This window comes from Rattus norvegicus, chromosome 6 (genome assembly GCF_036323735.1).
Source record: "Rattus norvegicus strain BN/NHsdMcwi chromosome 6, GRCr8, whole genome shotgun sequence".
NCBI lineage: Eukaryota > Metazoa > Chordata > Mammalia > Rodentia > Muridae > Rattus > Rattus norvegicus.
Genome location: NC_086024.1, coordinates 119,193,702 through 119,219,520, shown reverse-complemented (window position 1 = coordinate 119,219,520; position 25,819 = coordinate 119,193,702). Strand labels below are relative to the sequence as shown.

General features: G+C 35.9%; 1 pseudogene; it reads right to left on the bottom strand.

Moving 5' to 3' along the window:
- Nucleotides 1-8,184: 8,184 nt before the first annotated feature.
- LOC120093496 (U4 spliceosomal RNA) lies at nt 8,185-8,267 on the bottom strand (annotated as a pseudogene).
- Between the last annotated feature and the right edge of the window lie 17,552 nt (nt 8,268-25,819).

The window sequence follows — 25,819 nt, the reverse complement described above, 5'->3', positions numbered from 1 at the left end:
AGAAATGCTTCCTTGGGACCACAGGGCTCAGACAAGGGTATTAAAGGAGCTTGCAGTAGTGCTCAGAGGAACTTGCTGCTCACCTGCTTCTGGAGCCTGTGTCATTGGCTCTGTGCCACCTCACCTCCAACTGCCAAGGGCAGGTAGGGTCAGTCAGTGAGTAGTTCAGGGCTCAGGCAACACCAACCCTACTATATTATGTTGATGATTAAATGAAATAGCATGCACTATACCTACAAGCTATTTGATATGTAATAATACATACAACACTATATTTGGGATATAAAACAGACTTTCTGGTGATGTGATATGCATCAATTCGTAGAGAGTTTGCTTATCATGAATGAAGCCCTGAGTTTCAAGCTCGACACTATATAAATAGTATATGGTTGCACACAACTGTCATCTTGGTTCTCTAGAGAGGTAAACATTGGAAGATCAGAAGGTCAACCATGTATACTAGGGTGTTAGGTCAACCTGAATAGTATAAATTCTTTTTTTCATTAAATCAAAACCAACCAAACAAAACACACTAAGGTCAAATACTTTAATAAATGATTTCTACTCTTAGTTTATAAAACAAACCAGAAAGCTTATATTAATGCATGGATTATACTCATTTGGAGAAAATGGGGATGCGCTCAGGAGAGGTTGCTCTTGGAAACGGGTTGAGGAGGATGTCTGACAATCGACTGTAACTGTACGTGGTTCTGAGTGTGCTTTATACATGTTCTGAGGAAGTGGGTGCAAAAGCACTCACAACATAGTCACAAGGTGGAAAGTGCCAGTGGGATATCAAAGGAAGGTGCAGGAATAAAGAGAGGTCATAAGCCAAACACAACCATCCATGCCCTAGGACAGGGCTATACACCTCTCTCATCCAAGTATCAACAGGCCTAACCTAATTTAGCTTCTGAGATCAAACAGATTGAACATGTTCACTGGAATGAATATGTTTACTTATACTTTGAGAATTTTGTACACATATATAATGAACTCATAAAGTATCATGTAATTATGAGTCAGCTTTATAATATCTGTGTGGTGGGTGCGAGGCAGGCTGTTGCTATATAGCTCATGTTAGGCCCAAGCACATGTTCCTTCCTCCTCATCCTCCCAAGTGCTAGTTTACAGATGTGCCCACCAATACCACTATATATTGGACTGTGATAACTACAGTAGTATATGATGAATGAATGCAATCCAAGTTGAAGGACATGGCTCGACCAAAACGAAAAGATTTTTAAAGCTACAATAATGTCTTCTAAATGAGTTGAGCTAAGTTCAGCATGAGTGGTCTCTTTCTATACAGAATGTAATTTCAGTTACATTCAGCTCCTAAGGGGAAAATGAGAGAAAGTCTAGACTAAGGACAAGTAAAATATTATGCATTTTCAGCATTTATCCAAAAGGACTTTCCCTGCTGGACCCAGCATACATGAGTCATACTTACAATATGAAATGTAATTTAATTATAAGAAACTGCATCTCAGTCAGATAGACCACTGGAGAGCTTTCCTACCTAGTGCCCATGCCAGGGGAAGGGAACAAGCGTAAAGACATCAGTTTGGATATACAGAGTCATGTAAATTCCTGGCATGCTGGAATATGCTTATACCCTAGAGTTTCAGTCAGAAAGAAAAGGATCCTCAGAGATTAATGGACAAACTATCTACACAAAATTGTAAGTTCAAGGTTCACTGAGATATGTTGTCTATAAATATAAGGCAGAGAATGATAGGAAGAGATACAAGTCCAAGTCCATTGTTGTCCTGTACTTGTAATTGCTTGCTCCAGTACACACATGACACACATGCACACACATACACACACACACACACACACACACACACACGCACACGCACACACACAGCCAGGCACAGTCACACACATATACATATATATATATATAGATATAGATAGATAGATAGATAGATAGATAGATAGATAGATAGATAGATAGATAGATAGACACACAGGCACACACACAGAAACACAGGCACACACATGTACACATATCACATATGCACAATGTACATATACACATTAAAATTTTAGTTCTGTTAATGTAAGCAAAATCTCAGAAATAATATGCAAATGACTTAATTTTGATCTTACATTTATTTTCAAGTCCTTTTAAATACTGTATGCACAGGAGAATATTGTAATGTCAAAACAAGAAGGAAGATATTATTAAATGTGAAGTTTTCTTCATGATCCTGTAAGCATAAGTGTATTATTTCTTTCTTAAACGTTGACTGGATTTGTGCTTGTCATATAAGTACTGTTTGCTCACAGGATGAATTCAATTTCTTTAACAGCTATACTCATCCTGGGACTTCTGATTGCTTTTTGCTTTTTAAGATGTGTTTTCAAGAATTCTAAAGAGTGGTAGAAGCCAAATATTTCTTGTGATGCTTATTGCTTAGGTCTTTAAAATTTTTAGTGATGCAACACTACATTTCTTTCTTTTTTTCCTCAAATATTTGTTGAGTTCATTATGTTATTGGTCTTTTCAAAGGATAAACTTTTAGTTTTGCTGTCTGGGCTGAGTTTTCTTTCTCATTTCAATTTCAATGATCCATCATATTTTTATTTTATTTTCTTCTGCATGTAATCCATATCGTTAACCTTTTATTATCCCAATTTACTTATTCAGAAATTGAATTCATTGATTCTTGTATGAAATTGTTGCTCAAACTATTAAAGTTATATAAAAGGCAAAAGTCATGTGAATATTACAATAATTCTTATTTTTTTAGCCTCCTGTATAATGTCAATCAAAATATTTTCGGTGAGATCTAGAGCATTTCTATTCCTTCTGTTTTATTTTCCATTTAGTCGGTAATATCTCATTAGTCGCTGGTAACCACTATTTAATCTTTCTTTAAAGATTTGTTTTATCTGGAATTTTCCTTCCAATTAATCTACATAACATTGAATTTTTAATCAAATCTGTTCACTTAGGATATATATCCTTAAAATAGGTTCTTGCAGTAATGAATTTCATTTTATTTCTGAATGGCATTGCTGCAAATTGTCCTTTGTTTATCAATTCATTGAATAGATATTACATATTTTTTTAGTTTTTCTCAACTGTGTACAATGCTGCTATGAGTATTCAGGTGTAAGGTCCTATGGGACTATAGTTTGTATTACTTACACATAGATAGCTAAGTGCTTAATTACTGAATGACTCGCTTATACAGTAAGAGTGTTAAATTCTTTATAAAAGTTACAACTTCAAGTATTTTCTCTTTTTAAGGGAATATTTACTTTTAACTTTCTCCACAGGCTAACCAAAATGTGTGCTTGCCTACTACTTTTGGTGTATTTACTGAAATGGACAAATATTGACTTCCAAATGCAATTCTCATTGTAATAATGCAATCTAAAGTTTAATCATTTGGAACATTCTCCTCTGATTTTGTGTGTAACTGAAATTACAAACACTTTTTATGACCTACCCCTCTGGGACCTACAAATGTGACCTACAATACATAGGTGTTTAGGGAATATAATCAAGTTAAGAATGGTCAGAGTGAAAAAGAAGAGTCCTTAACAAAAATGGTGTCAGAGACATTTGCAACAGGAAACCACAAATATGGCGAGAAAAGGATTTTCCACAACCTAAAAATACCAAGGATGGACAGCATCCATATGACATTCCTAGGTAAAAAGAGGCAAGGCGGGGAACTACATATAGTATTCAGTAAGATGGTGGTCCTCTTGACACCTTGATTTTGGACTTAGTACTTGTAAAACAGTAAGTAGCAAATGTCTCCTGTTTAATCCATCTGATATCTGGAGCTGCGATTTAGTATCTATAAGAAACAGCTCTATATGTTGTCTCTTTAAGTTGGAATATTCACTCCCCTTATGAGTTCTGAGTACACTTTGCAGAGTCTAATTTAGCATCTATGCGATTTATAAATATTTTCTTTTCATTTGTGATGCTTGTTTGTGTGTCCATGGTCCAGGTATCTGGAAGAGCAGGCAGTGTTTTGAACGACTGAGCCATGTCTCCAGTTTAAACATCACAGTTTAACTGTGGCTGTGCTCCCATGAGATTAGTAAATAAAACCTTTGATGGAATTTTGGAAAACACAGCATCAGAAACACAGTTTATTCTAACTGGGGAAATCAGTGAAGGAAATATTTAAATTAGAAATTCCACCTACAGCAGTAGTACTCTAGCGGTTCTCATATTCATGTGACAATCTCTGCCTTTGACAGATTCTATCTCATTTGCTTTTAACCCCCTTCATTGTCACAGAATCTCACAATTTCATACCTCCTCTACTTTGACCTGTAAATAATTCCAAATTCCGAAAGTCATCAATTCCACTGTAACAAGTGTAGCTGGGTTTGCTGCTGTTTGGTTTTAAGAATGCTAAGCTCTGGATTAAAAAGATAAAAAGAGAAAGAAAAAAATCCATGCTCTGCCTGGCTTTCCCTGCTGAATAAAAGGCCGGAAAATAAATGTTTGCACCTTTAATGACCTCCATTGTCCTGACTTCACAGAATCCCCAGAGGGCAGCTAATCCTTTGGAACAATACAGTACAGATGTTTCACAGGATAAGAAGGCTAATTCCAGACCAATCAGAGTCACTCCAAATGTCAGCAAACCAAAATAAAGTTAAAATGTGTGATAAACAGACAGAGCTCTGCAGTTTGATCTATGGCTTGCTGGGTCATTCTTCAGGAAGGTGTTCCCTTTCTGCTTTGCTTGGGCCAGGGTTTCTCCTCAGTGGAACCAGCATTGTGCACAATATTTCATATTAACAATGTTCAGGATCTACTGTCGTGTCTTTAAAATCACCACAATCTACCTAGTGAACGGATGTCTAATCTCCCTTCACTCTGTGGAAATTAGCACTGGGAAAGAGTTTAGAAATCAATATTTTATATATGCCTGATAAATACTGCATTTGTGTTCAATGATTTGAAGTTTGGATTGAAGCAAAGTCCTCAAGTTTCCACTGTGATATAATAAAATTCCAAGGTCTAAAGGAAGTAATGTTACACAATTTCCTGGAATCCTCCAGATTAATGTGTAAATCATTGTCATGTTTGTAGAAAAGGGCAATTTCAATACAAATATTAACTACAGGTCATAAAATCATACAAGTAGATATGGTAGTAAACTTGCTTGTTTCTCATACACACACATGTATATATATATATATATGTATATATATATATATACACACACACCATTTTACAATTTCCTGTGTCAAAAACATATAGTGTTTTATTGTAATGTTTTCTTGATCCTGAGAATATTCAGACATAATAAATATGTTTTAAGGGGGATGGAAGACAAGAAATAAAATTCTTTGCTCTTTTAATAAATGTTACACTTAATTATAATCCATAAATATAGTATAAATATAAAATAATCTAGACATTATATTATAACATGAGCAATATAAACTATGGAGAAATGTTTAAGGAAAAACCGAGTAAATGTAGAAGTGATAGAAACTGCAAAAATTATCTTCATTTTCAAGGAAAACTCATTTTTCTATTTCTGGGATTATGATAAATTTAAAGATTTTTCTATTAAGTTAAATAACAGTTATCGTATGACCATATAAGGAAGCCAACAGGTGTAGTCCTTTTATGAAATATTATTACATTTTCTTTGTGAATCTAGAGGCTTTGCTTTTATTCTGTTTTCATTTGTTTCTTATTTTTAGTATTGTGAGCCAGCTCCTGTCTAATTGTGAGTAATGGAGAAGCAGTCCAAAGATTTTGAGGGTTTAATCTAATGGGATTATTAAAATAAATTATGAAAAACAGCTTATTTTACTAATAGCACTGAGAAATTCATGTCTGAAACAATATTTCAATAAGTTTTCAAATTTAAAACAAAGCAAGTAATCATATATTGAAATTATTTAGACATAAAAAAGGAAGATTATGTACCATATAGTTTAATATTATTTCCCTGAAATCAGTCTTAAACTATTATAACAGCTGAGATTTTTATGTAATCCCAGACCTTCTTTCATATTTTCCTGGGCTTTTCATGTAATGTGTCTCTTTAGAAAAAAATTAAGCAACATGTATTTTAATGTTTGTTTGCTTTTTTTCTTTTCTTTTTCTCGTTATAATGGGTAACTGTTTGTGAAAGAAAAAAGAGAAAAATAAAATAATTCTTTGTTTATGTAGATAGTTTACCCTGTAACTTTGTAACAATAGTCTGTTGACAAGTTTAATCATTCGGGTATAAAATAGCTATTAAGCAAAACTAGTGCTATTTGAGTAAAGGATATATATATATATATATATATATATATGTATATGTATATATATATATACATATATATATATATGAGTGTGTGTGTGTGTGTGTGTATCTGTGTGGGTCTGTGTCTGTGTCTGTGTATACAAAAACACACACACTTATATATATATACATATATACATATATACACATATATGTCTCTGTCTCTGTCTCTGTCTCTGTCTCTCTCTCTCTCACACACATACACACATACACACACATACACACACACACATGCACGCACATTCACAAAACTCAAAGAGAATCATAAAAATAAGCCTCATAGACACATCCCATGTTCTTCTCTCTCTAACTTTCTTGGTCTCCTTCCCAATGTCTGTTTTTCAACCACTGCATAAGAGCCTTAAGTCTCTCATTTTTATTAATCTACCAAAGTTTTTCCATTTAGAATTATTCAATGCTGATAAAGATAATTTGTTGTAATGTGGAAGTTAGAACAGAACAATAGAATATTAGAATTTTCTGGTAACTGACTAGTAAGTCAGTTCACTTATTTAGTAGAATGCAATTTGCATAGCATTTCCTCCTTAAATTCTCTTTGTTTGTTTGTTTTGTTATTGTTGTTTTCCAGAGTCTTATGTATCATAGGTTAGCCATGCATGACTTCAAATTTCTGCCATTCCTGACTCAAATTACTGAGTGTTGGAATTACCACAACCTCTCAATTTGTGAGGGTGAAGGAGATCGAGTCCAGAGTTTTGTGTGTGACAGACAGCCATGTACAGACTGAGAAACATCTCAAAAGACCAATGTTTATTTTAAAGGATGTTTTTGTTCTTCTTTTCACATTTTCTTACTTGCTCATTTGTTTCATCCCTTTTCATAAAGATCATTATTGTTACTAATATTATTGTTATCAATGAAACTCTGAATTCAACTTTCCCACTGGAACTATGGCTAGTTTAGTAACAGACTTTATTACTGCTTTTCTCCAACGAGAAAGCAAAACAGTGAGTAGAAATGAACACTAAAGAGATGGTTGTGTTTCGAGCTTGTTTTGCTGCGCGTTATTCATTCAGTCTGACTGCAAATCTCCTGCTGTGTGCCAGGACATACTTGCTCTCAGTATGTGCTTAGTCATCTTCCTGACAGCTGAAAACAAGCAGAAGAAACAAAGCCACAGACAGAGTTGCGAAATGTACCGTTAAGTGATGACATGGTCTTTGTACTTTGAAGATCACTTATGAAACATGGGTGAAGTTTTTAGGTGTCATGTGCATGCTGACTTAGCTGATTATGCTGTTCCCAGAAAAAAAAATTCCATACTATTGGTTAACAATAATAGCAACAGAAGAAATATTACCTAAGCCAAACATTTTGAAACTGTGGAACATTTGGAAGTGAGGAAACTACTTTCATGAATTAATAAACATTTGGATATGAAGATGAGAAAAACAATTTCATGTTTGGCATTTGCTTGTCTTATGCAAAGAACACAAAATAGAACATTCTGGAAAGGACATTTAAGAAACAAAGTATGAGAGCTTTATTAGATTAATACACTTTATTAAGAAATCTGTGATTCATTACCTTTAAAACCCCATTAATAAGGGTGTAGACAAACACTTTAAATACGATAAAGTTCATATGAATTATATTGAGACATTTTTGATTTCCTATTACATCAAATCTTTCCTACTCAAATGTTTTTTGTATTCTGTTGTGGAAAGCGTTTTCACAAATTTGGGGGATTAGGTTTCAATTTGAGCTTTTAAAGTGTTATAGTAAATAACAGTGATTGTTATTTCCTGTAACTTTTATGTTGGTGGTGTTAGTGTGTGTGTATATTAGTGTGTGTTTGTGTGTGCTTCCCTTTTGGTTGGAACTTTTCCTTCTGTTATTTTCTGTAGGACTGGTTTTGTGGATAGATATTGTTTGAGAAAAGTTTTCAATTAGCAATAATCGCGCCTCAGATAAACCTCATTGGCTACAATACTGCCACTGCGCAAAGCTTAGATATTGTTTGAATTGGAATTTGTCTTGAAATATCTTGTTTTCTTCATCTGTGGTGACTGAGAGTTTTGTTGGTTATAATAGTCTAGATTGGCATCCGTACTTTTTTAGAGGTTGCAAGGCATCTGTCCAGACACTTCTAGCTTTTAGAGTCTCTTTTGATAAGTTAGATGTAATTCTGATAGGTCTGCCTTTGTATATCGCTTGCCCTTTTAACCTTGCTGCTTTTAATATTTTCTTTGTTATATAGATTTTGAGTTTTAATTATAATGTGACAGGAGGATTTTCTTTCCTCGTCCAGTCTAATTGGTGTTCTATAAGCTTTTTGTATATTTACAGGCATCTCTTTGTTTAGATTGGGAAAGTTTTCTTCCATGATTTTGTTGAAAATATTTTCTGGGCCTTGGAAGTGGGACTCTTCCCTTTCTCTTCCAATTATTCTGAGGTTATATCTTTTCATGGTATCCAAGATTTACTGAAAGTCTTATGTCAGGAATTTTTTAGATTTAGCATTTTCTTTGGCCGATCAATTTCCTCTATTGTAGCTTCTACACCTGTGATTTTTCTCTTCTAGCTCCTGTATTCTATTGGCGATACTCATATCTGTTGTTCCTGCTCTCTTCCCTAGGTTTCCCATCTCCAGGATTCCCTCAGTTTGTGTTTTCTTTATTGCTCCTACTTCCTCTTTCAGGTTTTGAACAGTTTTATTTATTTATTTCCCTCACTTGTTTAATTGTATTTTCCTGTATTTCTTTAAGGAATCTATTCATTTCCTCTTTTTAAAGGCCTCTGTTATCTTTATAAGATTAGATTTAAGGTCCTTTTCTTCTGCCTCCACTATGTTAGAATGTCCAGGGCTTGCTGTAGAAGGGTAGCTGGGCTCTGAAGCTGTCATATTGCCCTGGCTTTTGTTGAATGTGTTCTTTTGAGGACCTTTCATCATCTGGATTGCTTTGGTCCCTGGATGTTTCTGTTGTAATAGGCATCGGGAGGGGGTTAACCTCTATGGTGCTGGTATGGCAGGCCTATAATGGGTATCCTTGGATTATCTGGTTCTGGATCTGCAGGTCTGTATGGTTCAGGCTCAGTAGTTCTGATGAAGGTGAGAAGAGAGGTGGCAGGGTAATGGCGGTCCTCCCAGGGCAGCTCTGCTTGCCCCAGAGATCTCAGCAAGCAGTGAGCATGGGTGGGGAAAAGGAAGCTTACCTTTTCAGGTTCAGCAGGTCTGATGAAGATGGGAGGATAGACGGCAGGAGCACTATATCTTCTCTTCAAATGTTTAAAATCAACAGTTTCTAATTTGTGAACGTCAATGTTATCACTAGAAATGAACAATATTAACTAACCAACTGGACTGCCCAGAACTCCCAGGGACTAAAACTCCAACCAAAGTGTATACACAGAGGAATTCATAGTCCCAGCTACATATATAGCTGAGAATGGCCTTATCTGGCATCAACGGGAGGGGAGGTACTGTGGAGGCTTGATCCCTCATCCAGAGGGATGCTAGAGCAGTGAGACAGGAGTTGGTGAGGGAGTGGGAGAGCACCCTCATAGAGGCAAAGGGGATGTGTGGAATGGAGAGGTTATGGAGGGCAACAAGTAAGAGGAGATATTATTTGAAATGTCAACAAATAAAATGATCAATTAAAAAAAGAAAAAAAAGTGTTATAGTAATAAGAAAACTATGCAACTAGATAACTATCTGAACACCTGCAAGGCCATCCATCATTGTGAAGAAATATTTTACAGCACTCAACATTTCTGCTTAGAACTACCAGCGGGAGAAAGTCTATTTAAAAGAATAGGAATTTTCTGGTCACGTGCCACATTTCCTTATCCATTGTGTTCCACACCAGGAAACAACTTGGCATGGGCTGCAGAGAGATCCATCAGCAACTGTGAAAACTTTATCACTTCCTGAGCTTATGCATGCAGGAAGGGGATGCAAAAACAATGATTTGTAAGAGGAAAGGATGCTTGGCCATCAAAAAATAGACGGTGTACATTTAACCCCTGCGTGCCATCTCTTTCCAGAGAGCAAACTAGAAACTCATTATACAAAAACACATAAAGCTCATCCTTATAAAGGACACAGATCTTCATAGATAAAATTAAACATGTTTATTCTTTGTCATTCCCATTTTGAATTTTCTGTGTTGGAACTAGAACTCATGGCTTCGTGGGTTGTTTCCACACTATGTTTCATATAAGATTTTAATAGGAGAATCAGACTCTATGGTGTCTGCTTTTCAAATATGAAGTCCTGAGTTTGAATTCTCAGTACCCAAAAAGAGGTAAAGCACACACACATGTATCCATATTGTGCATATAACAAACATATACACAAAGATAAAAATACACAACCTTTAAGTACTTATCACTGTGTATTTCAGATCGAAAAGGAAAAGAATAGGAAATATCATGAATACTTAGAAATGGTGCCAAAATATGAATTTCTAACCATAATGGTTAGTTTATTCATTATGAGGAGATAGGATTTTAGCCAGAATGAAAAATAAATGAGAAAGAATATTCTTGGATTCTGATTTCTAACAATATATTGAACATGTAGGTTGCTTTTCCCATTCTAATGACTGAATATCTGACAGGAAGTGAATTTGTGAAGGTGGGATTTGTTTGGGCTCACAGTTTAAGGATATGCCAGCCCATTATGACAGGGAAGGCATGTTTGTGGGAGTGTCTTGTGGCTGTCGGGATGGGAGCATGAAGCTCTTTAATCACATCTCCAAGTATCAGAAAGCACCTAGATAAGAAGACTAGCAAGTAGGTGTTGGTCTCTGTTTTTACTTTGTTATTCAATCAAGGACCTGAATTCATGGGTTTGTATTACCAACATTCAAAGGAACATGTGCCCTCTCAGATACACAACTCTAGAAATGCTCTCACACTTACTTTCAGAAGTAGATCTTGCAGATATTCTAGCTGTTTCTTAATGATCAAATTGCTAACTAAAATCAACCATTTTTACTTACCATTCAATGTGATTCAAGGATTATATTTGTTAATGTTATTTTTTTTATCTTCACAGTACTCAGTGGAGAATTAAGAAAACTGACCTTAAAAAGGGAAGGTCAGAAGAGCAAATACGTTAGAGGAATCTTTGGTAATACAGTGAACGTCATTGCATCGGCCTTGAGGAGTGGCTACCGTAGAATTAGATGTATCTATCAAAAATCTGTTAACTCAGAGGAGTATATCCATATACACTGCCATGACTATTGTATAATTTATTTGTAACTGTATTTATTAAATTAATCATCCAGTTGGTTTACTGTGTAAAGTGTAGTTTTGACTCACGAGTTTGTATTTTTTGGTGTATATATATACATGACCTTTCAGAACACAGTTGTTTTTATTCCTATGAACCTTACTTTACAGAAGCTTTTAAGACAAAAAACAGAGGGTATAAAGGGCAAGTCCTGATTAACCAATGAGAGCGAAAGTATATTGATTTTGTAAATCATTTAGTTGATGAATTAAGTGAGCAATTGGTTGCTTACTCTGATGTGGCAAATGTCTAACATACATAAATATATGAATCAATTTTGACGATTCTTGATGTTAAGGGATTTTTGTATTGTTCTCTTTCATAATTTATCTTATTGTTGGAATTGTCTCCAGTGCCTTACTTCATCAAGTAAGGCACTTGTCCTTCCATCTTGTCCTACTAAAGAAGAAAGGAAGAGAGCTAAGGAAGATTTATAAGAACCTTGAACAGAGACATCCCATATTAACGTAAGCATAAACTGCGGTTTGTTTCACTTCCTCTGTACCTTATCACCACAACATGGGAAATCTGACCACAATAATTATTATTGGCACTGGAAATAACTCCTATATCAGGAGAACACTATTTAAGGAAGCCCAGAATTACAGGCAAAACCACCACCAACAAAGGTATTAACACCAATGTGAAAAATCAGACATATGACAATATGGTAAATATTAAATTTACCTTGACTCCTAACCAGTTAAAAATATTCTTACAATAAACTATTACTTATCTAAATCTTAGCTATTCATGTTCTATGTGTATTGAGTTCTCAAAAAATATGACACATTGAAAAATGAGGCAAAAGTTTATCTGATAAGCCAAACAGGAATTATGATGAATGTTATATATAATAAAACTGAGCATTTTCACAGCCAGGAGCTGTGTTTGTGGTCTGTTCTGTTGCCAAAAACCATGTGGAGACCCAGGATCTGTGCTGTCACTGACTATGAAGAGCAAAGAGGCTACTTTTGTTGTGATAGTAGACACATAACTGATAGGTAGAGACAGGGAAGGCTTCTGAGAAAACAACTAACAACCCCCCTCAAAAGTAACATCCTAAACAGGAAGTCACTTAAGAGACCTCTTAAATAGTATGATGGGGATGATGGAGAATAATTCTTGACAACTGAAGGCATCTGGCAGAAGTATGATAGGTAAAAGACTCAGATCTATTTAAGATACAAGATACTGAGAATTTGACCATGCTCCAAGCAAGAATATAGATAATAGCAATTGGACTTACTAAAATTACTCTTATTTTTACCATTTGGGGATAGTCACAAGGAAGGGGTGAGCATGAAGGATTGGGAAGTAAATGTCATCTGGGTACATTATGTGAAATTCCCACAGAATCATGTGGGAATAAACATTAAAGGTATCAGGCAGAAAATGTAAAAACAATGATGAATCTCATTAAAGTCTGTAAAAGATAAGAACGTGCTACTAACTTCTTGTTGATAGGTGAAGTATGAGAATCAATAGTCTCGAAGGAACAGTAGTAGACACTTAAAAATTCTATACTCAGAGACAACTAAAATAGAACACAAATAACAACCACAGCTAAAGACAAAGCCAAACAGACAAAATAGCACATGAAAGAATTGCCCAGTTATCACTCGTATATTCTATTTGAAATACCAGAATGAAACTTCAGTCAAGGGGATCTTTGAAATCATGCTAATTGTATGATTTCTAAAATTAATGACAGACACCAAGAACTTTGAGAAAACTAAGAAAACAAACAAAACAAAACAAAACAAAATTACGATAATGCATGAGACCTAGGCAGTTTGCTAGCACTAAAGCAGCATCTGAAAGGAAAACAACACATAAGGAGAAAGGCTTAATTTCACGTACTAAGTATGGAGCTCACTGTAACTTTTTTTAGCTAGATATCACTTCCCCTAAGCTTTTCTGAATAGTGAGAAGATATGTGGATTTGCAAAGAGATAGGAGGTTTATGCATTGATGTATTATTTTTAACATTTTTATTGGATATTTTTATTTACATTTCAAATGTTATCCCCTTTTCTGGTTTCCTGTCCATGAACCCCTCTAGCCCATTCCCCCTCCTCTTTCTTCTATGAAGGTGTTCACTCACCCCCTTCCTGCCTCCCAACCCTGACATTTACCTGCACTGTGGTGGGGGTGGGGGTCCAGCCTTGGGCATGGATGTAATTTGAGTAGAATCATTTATGTTTGAAAAGTGGGGAGGAAGCTAAATTATAGTAACTTAGGTGCCCCCTGTTAGCATTTCTTCTTGGCTCCGCCCAACAGTAACCTGCCAATAGCCAGGTACAAGCCTGGATTTCTATATTAAGACTGTGTGGCCTCTATCTGCCTCTCTCTATCTCTGGCCTGTCTCTGTATCTCTCTGTCTCCCCACCCCAACCCCTGGCCAATCTTTCCATATGTTCCCAGCAGGCGTCTTCCCTTCTTTTTCTTGCCTGTCTCTTTCTGTACCCTTTCTTCCCCATACCCTCTTTCTCACACCCCAAATAAACTTCATTTTATATAGACCTGTCCTATGACTGGTACTTCACAGGATAGAGGCCCATGTGTCAGCACGGGCTTTCTAGAGCACCCCCCTCCAACTGAAACATCCTTCCAAATTTCCAAACATATTACCACCACCCCTTGTAGAATTTTAAAATTCAAAACAAATCATTACATTTTACAGCACAGTAATACAAAGGGTTGCATTCATGGGGATGAAAGGGTTAAGGAAGGATTTATTTCCCGTCATCAATTATCCAAGTCATTGAATGTGAAAACCACTCTTTTAAATCGAAATGTGAATTTACTCTAAATCATGATTTTTGCTTTTTACTGTCTTTGCAAACACCTTTCTGTAATTTGTACAATCTGAGCATAAACAATTTATCTCATTAGAATTGTCTAGGAAATGATCGCACAGGTGTGTGCAATTTAGATCTACAGTTAATAAGCCAGTCATATTTCCATGATAGCTTTTTTCTTCAATTAAATGAAGTTGATTTACTTTCACTTTACCTGAAATAGAATCAATACAATAGCACGACACGACCTTCAGTGGAGGTCTTTTTTTATTCTTAGGTTTGAGAAAACAATAGATCTTTTCCATTATTTGGAAATATACCCAATATTTCCAAAGGTACACATAGCTGTATCTATGTCTGAGATTTTAATGAAATTTCATCTATGCTAACAGACCAACACTTTTTGGGTATTGAACTCTTGGATAAATGTTATTATATATGCCAAGTCTCCATATCAACCATGAACAAAAATATCTCCCTGTTTCTGTCATTACTAAGACAGAAAATAATGGTACATTTTCTTGCATTGTTCTCAATCCCTGTGCCTCACTGTGCCAAGTTTGGAGAGAATAAGAAACAATACTGTTGATTTGAGAGTGGGGACATTCTGGGCAGCAGTATTTGTGACATCAGTAACTAGTTGTGCTGCTTGGAACAAGCAGTGCCACGTGATCTCTCAGTTTTTTCGTCTGGCAAAGATAGAAATCATGTTCATTCACAATGATTCACAGTGACAAGAAATTGTGATTATTATTTTTGACGTGTTTTTAGTTGTTTTTGTTTTGCTTTTGTCAGTTCGACGCAAGTTAAAATCATCTAGAAAGAGAGAAAGCCAATTCAGAAAACGTCTTCATCAAAACAGCGTGTAGGCAAGTCTGTGGTGGTACTTCATTAATTAAGGATTGAAGTCAGGTGACTGAGGCTAGGCCGTTATCCCTGGGCAGATGGTCCTTGTTTTATAAAATGTTGAAAGACCAACAGGTAACAAACCACACTAAATAGTGTTCCTCTCTGGTCTCTGCCGCGGTTCCTGCTTCAGACTCCTGCTCTGACCTGCTGCTCTGACTTCCCTCAGTGATGGAATGTTATATGTGAATGGTAAGATGGAAAGAACAATAAGAACAACAAAAACAAACAAAACATCACGTTTGAAATAGCTGGGACAATAGAGAGAAACCTAGGATAAGAAACAAACAAGTATTGTTTTTAATTGTCTTACATATTGGATACTTGAAGTGTGAATGGCCACTACTCTAATGTGACCTACAGACTATCAAGAGTCAATTCTGTGTGCTCCTGGGGTTAGTGGCCATTTCCTATAACAAGACAGAGAGAACAACTCTTAACACTTCTCGCAATGTCTAGCTCAATCCTGAACATGTGGGTGCTTACTTCTGTATATAACATGCACGCATGGATGTATTGAATGTATGGTGTAGAAGAGGAAGTAAAATAGTAGATAGTCTATTCATCTTTTTTCCTTTACATAATATTATTTTTCACAAATAATGCTTTCTACATCTTTCATTATTTTTCGCAATATTTTTGCTGTTTTAAATAAATACTTGATTTTTAAGTTTCTTTCATTTTTATTTTACATCCAATATCCATATTCACTGCTTCTCAGACTCATCCTTACCTTCTACCCTACTTACCCATCAAATTTCTTGTTCTTTTCTTTTGTTATTGTTATTCCAATTTGTTTTGCACAAATACTATTGTCTATGGGGCCTCTCTATGAATGTGGTCAATTACATAGTAATTTCCGTAAACGATATCATCTCTTTATCAGCAATTATCAATTGCTAGAAGCTTCTTAGCTAGTGCTGATGAATATGTAACTACTTCTAACGCATATACAAGGATTTTGTGTGATTTGAGTTTGTGTGCATTTTTCTCCCTGGCCTGGAAAGTGCCTAGATTAGCAGAGCCTTGAAGTGCCAGGGTGGTGTGATACTCAGGGGGACCTCAACCTCTTCAGAGAAGATGAGGAAGGGGAAGGCCAAAGGATTGTGGGAGTGGGTAAGCAGGAGGGGGACAGTCATCAGGATGTAAAGCGAATAAGTAGGAAGAAAGAAAGAAAGAAAGAAAGAAAGAAAGAAAGAAAGAAAGAAAGAAAGAAAGGAAGGAGGCAGGAAAGGGAAGAAAGGAAGGAAGAAAATTGTGAACAAGAAAAAATTAAATAAAAAAGATTATTAATAAAAATAAGATGTATTCCTTAATAACCTACTAGTAAAAATTCCCTAATAGTCAATATCAAACAAAATAAAGTGTGTGTAACACAATATTAAGAAATCATTTGAAAGTATTCTTCATGGAGAAATTTCTATTAACAAGGTTTAAAATAATCAAGTATATGAAAAAACGTATCAGCACATATGTTATGATCTGGAGAAAATAAGAATACTTGCTCTCAAAGATTACATCTGTTTTTTCCCCTTTAAATTGTGACATGCTTTCTCTGGTTGATAAAACTCTCAGAACATTCTAGTGAAGAATTTTTTTTACATTAGACAGAATAAATAATTGGTACTTTTTCAAACTTTAAAATACTCATTTTCTTTTTTTTCTTTTCTTTTCTTTTCTTTTCTTTTTTTTTTTTTTTTTTGGTTCTTTTTTTTTTTTTTTCGGAGCTGGGGACCGAACCCAGGGCCTTGCGCTTCCTAAGCAAGCGCTCTACCACTGACCTAAATCCCCAGCCCTGCTTTTTTTCTTTTATTGGATATTTTTTATTTACATTTCAAATGTTATATAATTGGTTTTTCTTATGACAAGATAAACCTTTCTTTTACCTCCAATTTTATAATTGCAATCAAATGAGTTTAATTGAAGTTTAAATACCCAGGGTGCAAATTCTGTTGCTTAGATTTACTAAACTATACAGAAAACGAGGGTAGAAACTTATTATAGAAATACAATAGTTTACAGAGCAATGACACTGTTTTACTCACTAGCTAAGAAGCAGAAAGAATCTTAACAGCCTTACTGACATTTAGATCTAAAATGCAATCATTGACATAGAATGATGTTATTATATAGCAAGTCAGCAGTCCTAGCAGAATGAGCCCCGTACTATATATAACTTGCCTTGCAAAATCACTAAAAAAAGGAGCTAAAAAACATTTATCAAATGGTTTTTGTCAGGGCAAGTACTGGGATAATGCAAACCTTAAAGGCCCAATTCCCTAGATAGACAAATATCTTTCTGCCTACTTTGCAAACCTAAGCAACTCTTAGATGCTCTAAGTGGTATACTGAACAATGTAATTTTGACTATGAAAATATTAGAGATTCAGTATAAAGATGAAGACCACTCCATCTGGGCTTTTCATAAGGCATTTCCTGTTCTCTTGAAACTTAACTGGGGCTTATTTTAACTGGTCTGCGTGTTTATCGTGATCTTCGTTGCTCTTCCTTCAGATCCCAGCTCACAGGGAAAGAAAAGGATACGCGGCATACAAGACTAGCATTGACCAAGACAGACAAAAGCCCAGCTGTGTAAAACTCCCCAAAGCAAACAATCCCCCACCGCATTTCTAGTTCAGCTCAACAAATAGACATTCTCAAGTCATCCTAGACACCGTGTTTATTTTCCTGATGATTTCCTTGTAATCTGGTTCAGATTATCTTTGCTTACAGAAATACCCTTTCCCTCAAGATTAGAGACCACCAAGGAACTATACATGCAAACATAAAATTATCATTCCTATACCCTGAATTCAGAACTTTTGCCAATTTATTGCTATTCCAACATAAGATCAAGCAATATACAAGAGGCCGCCAACCACAAAATGTGACCAAAGTACAGCTAAATCTGTTATTCAGAGCTTTGTATGCAAAATACGAAGTTACAAAATTAATGGGACAGTGCTATGTTGTGTGCACATTTTAGAAAGTCACATTTCTGTATTTCTATACCTCCTAGGATTCCAAGGGATGTTTTTCTGACACGTGTCAACTTTCATGACACAGATACAAATGGAGAGGTTTATATAATTGTATAGATAGTGGAACTGGTGAATGGCTGCTCATGCTTTGCAGAAGTGGTGTGCTGATAGTTCCCAAGGTATATTTTTACTGTTCATTTTTCTTATTCTGGGACAAATTTAAAAAGGAAAACATCACTTTTCTTTAGTTTTCATTACATTAGTTTGCATCAGGGAATGTGATAATAAATTCTCAGTTTTTAATGAATCAGGGCTCATCAGAAAGAATCAAATTATGTGGTAGGTTGATAGTAGATAGGTATGTGAGAGAATGATAGATAGATAGATAGATAGATAGATAGATAGATAGATAGATAGATGCAGAGATACAGAAATACAGAGATACAGGTATACAGAGATACTGAGGTGCACAGAGGCATAAGTGATAGATAGATAGATAGATAGATAGATAGATAGATAGATAGATAGATACAAAGATAGATGCAGAGATAAATACAGAAATACAGAGATAGATAAAAATAGATGATAGATAATAGATGATAGATATATGATAGATAGATAGATAGATAGATAGATAGATAGATAGATAGATAGATTCAAAGATTGATAAAGAGATAGATACAGAGATAAATGATGGATTTTAGAAAGTTATCAAAATATGTGATAGAGATAAATAAGTGGCAGATACTGCAAGAATACATGCACACATAAATATCAGGTAAAGGAAGGAGGAGATTCACTATTAGAATTAGCTCAGGCAATAAAGAGTTCATGACAAATTAAATAGGATTTTGTCTTTCTGTAAGCTGAACAAGCAAAAGCATCCAGTGGATTATTTCATTTTCATCTTGAAGACCACAAAATCAGAAATATACCCTAGATGATTTCTCTCCCAGAAGCCAAAGAAAGAATAGGGTTTTTTTTTCCTTTTCTTTTTTTTTCCTGTGTGGTGGTGATAGTCTAAGAAGGCAACATGGGGGTGAAATATTCTCTTTTTGGCTCATAATTTCAGGTTAAAACTATGACAGCACTGATATCAAAGCGGCTGAAACACCAAACACCTAGTTATATCACATCTGTAATGAGAGCCACGGAGAGCGGATTCATACATCACTCTCCCATTCTCCATTCACAAGGTCTAGAATCCTAGTAAGGAAGTGGGCAACAACTCTTCCAACTTCAGTTACCACAGTCCAGAGAATTCTATCATGTTCAGAGGACAGCCTCACAGAAAGCTGTAAGTCTTTGAAAGTTGGTAAATCTCATCAATGGTAGGAAAATGACAAGGCACTTTCAGAAAGGTGCAAGAATGTGTTTATGTGTGGTTATTTTGTTCTCCTCAAGCCTTAACAGATAGTATGCTGCCTTTTCTCAACTGGGGTACAGAGAGTAGGATATTCTTTACTCAGCCTGGGTATGAAATGCTGTGTCCAGCAACACCTTCGCAGATACAACAAGACACCATGGTATATCATTGCCTGGTTATCCTCGCTATCCTTCAACTTAAGTTGGCATAGACAATGACCATTATAATTTTATCTCATTTGCATATGAACCTGGAATTTATTTACTAAATAGAATTAAAATTAACCCCCAAATATGTGTATTGTGTTCATGTTTAGAGGCATATCAAAAAACAATATTTTGTTTACTTTTACATGTTCCCCCTGCTATTAAAAATAGATTCTTGGGGCTGGGGATTTAGCTCAGTGGTAGAGCGCTTACCTAGGAAGCGCAAGGCCCTGGGTTCGGTCCCCAGCTCCGAAAAAAAAAAAAGAACCAAAAATAGATTCTTTTCTCCTACAATATATTCTAAAACTTCTCCTCCCTCCACTCCTCTCAGTTTCTCCAAACTTCCCCTCTCCTCCCCTTCCCTTCCCTCCCCTCCCCTCCTCTTCCTATCCCTCCAGGTCAACTCCCATTCTGTCTGTTAATAGAAAGGAACTGACTTCTGAGAGATCACAACCAGACATGACAAAATAAAATATAATAAGATGAAGCAAAAACTATCTTATCAGCATTCGACAAAATAACTCAGCGAGAGGTAAGGACTCTCAAAAGCGGACACAAGGGTCTAAGACCTATCATTATTATGGTCAGTAATATAATAAATATACTAAATTAATAACTAGAATATAGACCTAAAGGGCTAGGTGCAGACCCATGCAGGCACTTTGCTTGCTACAACCCTGGGAGCTCTAATGTGCTTTGCTTAGTTGATTCAAAGGGCCTTTTCTTCTGGTCTCTTCCATCCCCTCCAGCTCTTACAATCTTCCTCCCCCACCCCAAGATTCCCAGAGCTCAGAGGAGAGGGATTTTACAGACATATCACATTTATGCACTATGAATAATGTCTGGATGTAGATCTCAGCATCTGTTACTACCCTCTGCTGTGAAGCTGCTGTGATGATGACTGAATTAGGCACTGATCTATGAATATAGCAGAATTTCACTGGGGGTAATATATTAATACACTTCCCCCAAACACATACCTGGAAGGCTTGGTTTTATACCGTGTCTCTGTTCTAACTAGACCCTGGTTCTTACTCACCCAAGCAGTGACAGGTATGGGTTTCTTCTCATGTAGTGGGCTTTAAGTCAAATCAGAAAATGGCTGGCTATTGCCACAAGGTCCGTGGCACCATTGCCCTGGCATATTTTATAGGTAGGACAGATTGTAGGTCAAAGATTGTAGGTCCATATTTCTCTTTTGGTAGTTTTCCGGGTACCTTCCCGAACCAAGAAGACCAGAATATAGTGGTGAAGTCCAGATTGACTTCTCCATGTTCAGTGAATTATGTGAGTGTTCTCCTCAGCAAAATGCTACCACTGCCCAACATTGTGCCTGTGATGAATGGATCAATCAGCTTTCCAAAAAACAACCAAACTATCTGAGTCATCACTACAAAATGATGTATGTCTATTGTAAAATTCACGCATGAATTTCTTATTTTGTTAGAATTAGTGTTGAGACCATGCATGATATTGAGAAACACAAGAAACTATGTAATTTTATTAATTTCTGTAGTTCTATCTCAGGAGAAACTTAAATACTTTGGACAATGGAGTGGTAGCAATTTATTTGAATATGTGGTTATGAGTCTGACTGTGACATGTTTCTCTACCCGAGTATATTTAAAATGACATGCATGTATTATATGCTATAATATGAGTGTTAGGATAACATCATCTTCCTGTTAAGTAACCTTGTCCACTAAAGTTTAATTACTAAGTTGAGAAAAGTGCAACTGTTCTAAACCATTCTCATCACAAACAATTCAATATCCCACATACCTTTGTTCCAGCATGGAGTAAACACACAGTTAGCTACTTAATTTTTTCTAGCACATCATTAAATGAGCATTCCAAGACAAATGTTATTGCAGTACATAGGCATGACCACAGAAAGGCAACACCTTTAAAACTACATGGATTTGTTACTATTTGCATGCAGTATTTTTGTCTTATCAATTATAATGGCATCTGACATAATGCTCCTTGGAATTCAATTATTAGACTAGATGTTGGGCGTCACACTTTTGGCAGAATTAACTTTAGAAATCTTTGTATTCATAAAGAAATCCATCTGATATCCAAAAATTGTGAGAGAAGATCAGACACTAAAGAGTCTGCAAGAACAGCAATGTGCAGCCCAAGACTTATTTGAATTGCTCTGTTTCTAGCGTTTAATCAGTCTAGGTCAAGTTGACCCAGTTTGATAAAAAGGAAAAATAGAAGATTCTCAGTACTGAGAACTACAATTCCATAGTGTTCTTCAAACAGACAGATTTATGATATAACAGAAATTATAAGGGTTGGAAACTTTAGAAATTAACTAACATATATTTGTAGTCTCAAACACGTCTACCAACAGAAATTATCTTACTGACACACTCATATATCTTGTGTTTCCTCTGAGTTTTACGCAACTCCAATAGGTATTGTTTTTTTTTTTCTTTAATGGCTATAGGCAATGTATAAGCTTATGTCTTTAAAGGTAGCCTAAAGAACTATATTTAGCACTCATTTTACTTAACACTGAATTCTTCAAGAAGTAACGTCTGTGAAAGGGTTGTTTAGCTGCACCACAATTATGTCGAGAGACAATATGTGACTCACTTTCTTAATGATTTGAGTGATAAAGTTATTCAATCTATTTGCCAAACAACACTGATGAAGAACTAATCTTACATACATAGAAAAATAAAACACATGAGATTCTATAAAGAAAAGAAATAATGCTAAAACGTTATTATCATGCTGGTTGATGAGATAGATGGGTTTCTTCCTGAAATAAATTAGGAAAGTAATGGGCATAATCCCAAACATGCAAATTTGAATCATCCAAAACTATAAATGTGCACCTTGGACACACTTTCATTTCAAATTCTGATATTAAATAAAAGTAGATAAAAGATGTTTTAGAACAAATACCATAGTGTGTACTTGAGGAACCCATCAAGATACTTCCTAAATATTTAGAAATGCTTGCTTCCTGCCAGCAGATTGTTTAATGAAACACTTGCTCCTTCAAATCACAGCTTTGTCATGTGCTTCTGTGGTAAGACAAGGATCACCAAGCATAATTAAAACTTTCAATTTTATCAGATAAGACTTTGTGGATTAAAATAAAATTGGAATGAGAAGTTAGAGAAAAAAGAAAAGAAACTTGATGAACATTTCCCAGCAAGACTACTCCCCTTCTAAAAGTGTCTACTGACAAACCTGGAACCTTTGTTTAATCTTCCAAATCCACATGGTATCCAATATTCAACTTAGTTTTTTTATATACAAAAGCCTGGAGATTCAACCTTGAGTTTATACCCTGAGTTATACCCTCAGCTTAATGGGCTTCACTTTCAGTGTCTAGGGGAAAAAATACATCATAAACCTTCAAACTTTATTTCAATGCTATCCTGTTTCAGAAATACATATACTACTTTGAGGTAGACACCATGAAATAAGTTTTCTTTTAAAAATAAATAAAGCCATCTCCATAAAAAGTAGTTAGTACAATGCTCAGTTAGTTGAAGAAAACATGAGTCTATCACAAAGCAAACTATCAAAGTTAAGTAGTCCAGATAGGTAACATTAGAACTATTCCTCTTCTCAGGAGTAATGAGAATTATATAGATTCAGGGGGAAAGATACAATGAATATGTGGCCACAGTCCTGCTCTGAACTTGAAGACAGCCATTCAACAGTAGCATGCAAAGTGGATGTGGTATGTCAATATCCCAATGAAGTTCTTCATCTGATGTTTAGAATTCAACGCAAAAGAAAAGGATGCCCTATGGATGAAGCCTTCCACTTTGGAGTAGAACATAGGCTTTAAGGCAAAAGAGTTCATTAGGGTAAATAGAAACTAAAAGTCAGTAAACATTGCTACTGAAGTTAGCCCAGAGTCTTCCAGCTGGAAAAGAAATCATTTGATATCAAAGTAACTTGAAAAAGTTTACAATGTACACAAGGTGACAGAAACTTCAGTTTCCTACAGTGGAAAGTTTGAGCAACACAGTCCAAAAGGAGCTTCACACAGGAGTCCAAAAATACAACACCTCATTGGTTCTGCATTCAAAACTAGCCTTGTTCAGCATCTATGGTAACTAAATATTATGTGCACAGAAGCACCAAGATATAATCAAAATACCCTGCTCTCTAGTCCCAATAGAGTACCCTTATGGATCACACAGAGATTGTACTTCAAGGGGAATTTTTATCTGATGATTTTGTGAAACCGTTTCCAGTCCTCAGCAAATTATTGGCAATATGCAAATATTGGTAATGACAAAGTCAAACTTTTCTGGAAAAGTTGTCAAATTTTATATGAATGAAATATAAAGATGGTGTTATACTTTTTGTGCTTAACAAAACTTAATAATAAAATAATATTTATTTTTTATTAATTCTTTTTGCACTCCAGACTTTATCACCCTCCTGGTCCACCCTCTGACTGTTCCACAGCCCATACCTTCCCTTCCATCCCATTTCCACTCCTCACCCCTATCCAAGCAGACCTCCCCACTCCCTGGGGTCTCTAGTCTCTAGAGGGTTAGGTGTATCTTCTCTGACTAAGTCCCCAACCAGGCAGCCCACTGCTGTATGTGTACTGGGGCCTCATATCAGCTAGTATATGCTGCCTGGTTGATGGCTTAATGTCTGAGAGATCTCGGGGATCCAGGTTAGTTGAGACTTTAGTCTTATAGGCTTGCCCTCCTCCTCATCTTCCTCCAGTGTTCCCGGATTCAATCACAAGGGTCAGCAGCTTCTGTCCATTGTATGGGTGTAACTATCTGCATCTGACTCTTTCAGCTGCTTCTTGGTCTTTCAGAGGGCAGTCATGATAGGTCCCTTTTTTTTTTCTGAGCACAGGAAATAGCATAGCATCAGTAATGGTGTCAGGCCTTGGGGCTCCCCTTGAGCTGGATCCCAATTTGGACCTGTTACTGGACCTCCTTTCTCTCGATCTCCTCTCCATTAGTCCCTGCAGTTCTTTCAGACAGGAACAATTCTGAGTCTGAATTTTTGACTGTGGGGTGGCAGCCCCATCTCTCCACTTGATAGCCTGTCTTTCTACTGTAGGTAGGCTCTACAAGTTCCCTCTTCCCACTGTAGGGCATTTCATCTAAGGTCCCTCCCTTTGAGTCCTGAGATTCTCTCACCTCTCAGACCTCCAGTACATTCTAGAGGATCCACCTACCTCCTCCCTCCCAAGCTTGCCTGTTTATATTCTTTCTGCTGGCCCTCAGGGCTTCAATACCCCCCCCCATTTAAATGTATATCTCAGATGAAAGTTAATTATGTACATTTAGAGTAGCTATAAAGCCTTCTATAAAATTATTTAAAATTAAAATACACCTTGACTGTCTAGCTTTTTTTGGTTTTGATAATTATTACTACCAATGCTTCACTCAAACTAATATATGTGAGCTGACTATGGGTTGTGAGCACTGTCTAAGGCATTGGTAGTGGCAATGTACAGTCTTGTCAGGGATACAAAACTGAGACAGGAAAAACATTTTCTGCATGACAGAAATGGCAAGGTAAGCAGAAGGCAAAGTTAGTAAAGATAAGCTTGAGAGACATGTTGCCTGATGGCAAAGCCAGATTAGAGAGCAATTTGAGCTTCGTGAAAAAATAGCTGTAAAGACATGGTCCCACATTGTAGATCCCTGAGCAGGTAGATAATGGCCTCAGATACACACAGAAACACACACACACACACACACACACACACACACACACACACACACGTTTGCATGTGTACTTAAATGTATGATGCATATATCTCTACATATGTGTGTATTTATGCACATATAGGTATGCATATGTATTTATAAGTATGTATATGTATATATATGTGTATATCATACATGTATATGTATGCATATGTTTGTGTTTATGCATGTGTTTGTTTATACATATATACATGCAATACTCATATAAATGATATTTTATTTCTCATATTCTTACCATCTTTTATTGTAGAGAAGAGATGAGAATAACATA